The sequence below is a fragment of the Pteropus vampyrus genome, unplaced genomic scaffold (genome assembly GCF_000151845.1).
Source record: "Pteropus vampyrus isolate Shadow unplaced genomic scaffold, Pvam_2.0 Scaffold34, whole genome shotgun sequence".
NCBI classification, from domain to species: Eukaryota; Metazoa; Chordata; class Mammalia; order Chiroptera; family Pteropodidae; genus Pteropus; species Pteropus vampyrus.
In genome coordinates this window covers 5,369,682-5,374,510 of record NW_011888815.1, presented here as the reverse complement: position 1 = coordinate 5,374,510, position 4,829 = coordinate 5,369,682, and the positions used below count along the sequence as shown (strand labels likewise).

Genomic DNA, 4,829 nt, shown 5'->3' with positions numbered 1-4,829 from the left:
ATGGAAGAAGAGGCAGGAGAAGCAGTAACTCACAGCACACTTGATAGGTGGTGCTTGGACAGGCTCGTGTGAGAGGACACATTTCTTCCCGCAGGAGACCGTCCAGACACCGGCATGAGGTCACCACTCTGAAGGAGGATAGGGCAAGGGACCTCTCAGGGGAGAAGGGGATAGAGAGGGGCTCCGCATGTAGGTGACATCACTTAGGAGCAAGGCGGGGAGTCTCTGGGTCCAAGAGCTCAGAAAGGCTGCAGTGACTGGGGAATGTTTCTAGCTATAATGTTTATATATGTGGCTTGTCTTGTCTGTGGTTGGAAGATGTTGGATGTCGTGGGGGTACGCAGAGTGAGTAGGCTCTAAGTGGCTAAAGATATGCTTATGTGGACTATATTTAAAGCAATCGGATGTATAAGAATTTGAATTTGGTGCCTATGGGCTTTGAGCTGAAGTTTTAGCCCACTTCAAAGAAGTAGATAGCCTGGGGCAATTTGGGGACAATACACCCGACTGTCTCTGGCCCAGTTATATAACAGCCTTAAAGATAGCGAGATCACTATTTGTGACTCAACTTCCATCGTCTTTTAAAAACACAGGACATTTCATTTTAGTTTCTTTTCTTCTGTTCTCCTAGCAGAGACGGGCTTTCTCCGTCAGAACCTTCTACTATGATAAAGGTTAGGATTCCACAGAAATACCTTCCTCTTACTCGCTTGGCAGCTCCGGGAGAGCAGATCTCACTTTCTGGCTTGAATTAGGAATGATCCCCGACAGCTCCCACTTCTGCCTCTGTGTGTCTGCGTTCTTTCTGATTTCCAAGAGGGCCCGGCATCGGCCTTCTTTGAAGAAGGGCCCAGACGCGACCGTCCGCCTGCTGGTGTCCAAAACCTGCCTTCCGCACCCGTATCGGTGGGTTGGCGGGCCCATCCCGGGAGCCCGCCCGCACTCACAGATTTAAGTGACAAAGAACAATCACACTTCATTCTGATTCAGAGGACGCTCTGCACGGAACAGTGCCGGGCGCATCTGCAGTTTCTGGCTCACTCCGTGGTTGAGGGCTGACCGCTGGCTTCAGCGAAAGGATTCAACATGGTGGTGCCTGTGGTCTCGATTAGCCGCCCACGAGCGAGTGGCAGGTCCACGTACTTGAATCATTTCGGCGCCCCCCCGCCCCCCGCCCACCCAACCCCACTTTTCAACCTTTCGCATGTGAGGTGCGTGTCGCTTAGACTTGCCCGCAGCAGAAAAGTCTGTGCCTTTAAAACTGTGGGTCCACACTACCTCATTTTAACTCTGGGGGGTACATTGTTACACCCTTTAAAAAAAAGAAGGAGAAACCGAGGCCAGAGGGCTGAGGGGTGGTAGATCAGGGGCGCGGATCCACCGCTCTTGACTTCAGTATTCCAGTTCGGGCTGTTTCGTTTTGAAGGCTCACCCTGCACGGAGAACGCAGTCTGCTCGCGTTTGGCCCGGTACCAGATACGGTATCATTACCCGTGTTCCTTCCACAGGTGAGCAACCTGAGGCCGAGCCAGCGAGGCCCAGGGACTTTCCCAAGGTCAAGCCCTAGAACGTAGCGTGGCCAGGACTAAACTTCCACCTTTCCGAACCCGGTGTCCATTCTCGCTCCGCTCTCCTCTTAATATGAATAAACTTTCTGATAAAAGGTGGTTTTTCGAAGGGCGTGCGTGAGGACACCGGGGGCCCCTCCGAAGCCAGGTTGTTCGGGGGTGATTTTCGGGCGCACGTGCTGCTCCCTGACGTGCTGCTGTCCCGGCCCAAGCCTCTGGCGAGTCCCCAGAGCCGCCTCATTTCCCGCCCTTGCTGGCCCCAGAGGCAAGGCGCCGGCTCTAGCGTGTAATCCCTGGGGCTTCGGGCGCGGGGACAGACGTGGCCCTGGTGTCATCGGCTGGTGCTCCGGAGAATCTAGAATCTAGTTCCGTTTCTGCCTCCAGCGAACAGTGAGACACGGAGCAGCCCTTCACCTGGGGGCTGTCGTCCTTTCTCCCGCGAGTCCAGGGGCCTGGGCCAGGTGACCGCTAAGGATTTCTTCTGCTTAGAAATAATCTGTAACAGTAGTCACTAGTGCCTCCCTCCAGGACGGCGAGACCCCTCTCTGCATATCAAACTGCCATTTTCCCCTTCCCTACCTGACTTTTTTTTTTGTCGTCTCCACAGCGTGAGCTCAAGATCGGCTATTTCGTTAAGAGCGGCAGGGGAGTCTCTGTGCGTGGGCAGGTGGGTGCTTTTTCATCGAGCCCCAGTGACGAGAGATTTGTATTTTAAACCGATCGCCCATCCCGTTAAAAAAAAAAAAAAAAAAAAAGAAAGTGTCGGGTGTCCGCACATCAAATACCGATGAGTTGGATTAAGTGCGCAAAAGTACTTGGCAAACCCACCGCCACATCATCACGAAGCGGAGCCGCTGTCGCCTTTACAGCGCGGGAGCTGACACCAGCCATATTCACACACCACGAGATACGGTATCGCCGGGGACACAGAGTGAGTTTAGCTAATAATGAATGACACATCCCATAAAATACCATTACACAGTGTTCAGGGCCCAAGACTGATGACATAATTATTAGGAGACTGGGAGATTAAGATATAATTTAAAAAAAAAAAAAAAAAAAAACCCATGACAGGGGAGGGTGTAATTGGGGAGACAAAATACACAGGAAGTTTGTAATTTACATGTCAAAATACCTTTTTCATGTTTTGATTGGATTAGACGCTGCCTTTCCACTCCATTTATCCCGGCTTCAATTAGAGGCCGCCCAAGTGACATCTCCACGTTCATATTCCTGACACACGCAGCTCACAGGCACTTTCTAATTGTAACCGACAGGAAGGGGGACAGGCAGGCTCGCTTTTGCCTCCGTCACGCACTTTTTACTTAACCTCTAATTTGTTTCTAAACGAGCCTGTCACTGCGGTTCACGTGGCTTTGAGCTTGGGCCCGCAGCCTGGTTCTGGCGGGAGCTGCCGGCGTAGCTGGACGTGCTCCGGCCCCCATCGGCTACTGCAGGACTGAAGATGGGGTGCGGGCAGAGAATTGTGGATCCCTTCTTAAATAGGACAGCGTGAAAACCTACTTCGAGGAGCCGGGGAGACGGTATCAGCATCGTTGTTGTTTTCCAAGGCGTCCGGCACAATGCCTCCAAAGCAGAGGACGTGGGGTGACAAACGCCGCCCTCGTCCCTCTTTGTTCCTTTCTCGCTGGCTTTCACCCGGAGACAGCTGGGGCTGCATCTTCAGGTTCGCATTTGCCTGGGATGTCCCCGCTGCTTCCTCTCAGAGAGGGACATGACCGCCCAAGGTCCCCCCGGAAGCCATCAGCGAAGTGTTGAGCTCGGCTCCTTTTCCCTTCGGAGAGTCTCGCATCTACCAGTCTGAAGGGATCAGGTCCCCGGCTGGCGATTCTAATCACCTGCGGGACGAGAGCTGTTACTGTATCCTCATCTGTTTGATGGAGGATCCCTCGCTCGCTTTCATCATCATCACGTTTTCCTCTACAGCAGGTGCAATGATGCTCCTACACCTCGATGCGGTTCCGTAGGCCCTGGCAAAAAGTAGCCCCTCGCGGCCTTCTGTATCATGGGTGACGGTGAACATCGCCAGCTGGCACTGGCCATCAGGGGTTCGGCTACAACTTTCGAGACTTAAGACGTGGCTCAAATAAAGCCCAGGCCACACGAATGCCATCTGGCAGAGGTGAGTGTATCTTCCTCGCCAGATGCTCCCTCGGTGCCCATGACCTCACCTGCTTACCGATCCTTGATCAGACAGTCTTAAATCGGTCGTTATTCATTTGGATCGCTGAGTGATTGATTTGAGAAAACCGTTAAAATGATCAAAATGAACGGACCTTAAGAGAGGGTGGTTTTTGAATACTATGGGAAGGCAGCAGAGTGGAGAGGTTCGAACGGCCCAGTTTCAGACCCCCTGCTGTCTGCCATTCGTGCTGCCTTGACTAGAGGCCGCCACCCTGAGCCCCAAGTTTCCTTATCTATAAAACGGAGCTAAGAGAGTACTTACCTCACACTGTTTAGATGGGAACGAAATGAAATAAAGCACATTACATGCTTGTCAAAGAACTCGTGGAGATTACTCAGGTCAAGCGGCTCCACAGATGTTCAGCCTGAGGCAGAGATGCTTCCGGAACACCTCTTTCCTTTGCCTCTCAAGAACAAATGCCGTCTACGGCCACGCCACCCTGAACGAGCCCGATCCCGTCTGATCTCGGAAGCTAAGCAGGGTCAGGCCTGGTTAGTACTTGGACGGGAGACCATCTAGGAAGACCAGGTGCCGTAGGCATAAAAAATAAAAAAATAAGGGCTTGTAAGCTGACAAAGTCCTTGCAACCTGTGAGGTCAACCAAGGGTCGCCTCGCCTAAAAAAAAACAAAAAAAACACAAAAAAACAACAACAAAAAAACAAGTGCCAGGAGAGTCTGCGTGGAGGGTCCCGGGCCCATGACCAGTGCCAGGAAGTGCCCCCGCCTGTCACCCAGAACCTCTGAAGGAAAAAGTCAAAAGGAGAAGGGGCCTGAAGGAAAGAAAATGAAATGGGCCAAGGAAATTTCACCAGGCAGATTGCTCAGATATAAAGACAGTCCAGGAAAACCTTTCCTGGGAGTTAAGTGACAGAGCATGACGTTCTTGGTACCAGTGACGGCGACTTGATTTCTCTGTTGTCTTTGCCTTGGGGACAGCTCCCTTCATGGACTTAAATACCAGAGTCAATTAAATATGCAAGAGGACGAGTATACATTTTAGGGGAAAGTAATGATTGGGACGAGTATACATTTTAGGGGAAAGTAATGATTGGGA

At 51.8% G+C, this 4,829-nt stretch overlaps 1 non-coding gene across 1 annotated transcript; it reads left to right on the top strand.

The window, feature by feature from the left end:
* The first annotated feature begins 4,195 nt into the window (after positions 1-4,195).
* Positions 4,196-4,314, top strand: LOC111738082. The gene has a single exon (XR_002779673.1). It is a non-coding gene; the product is annotated as a 5S ribosomal RNA (ribosomal RNA).
* The last annotated feature ends 515 nt before the right edge of the window (positions 4,315-4,829 follow it).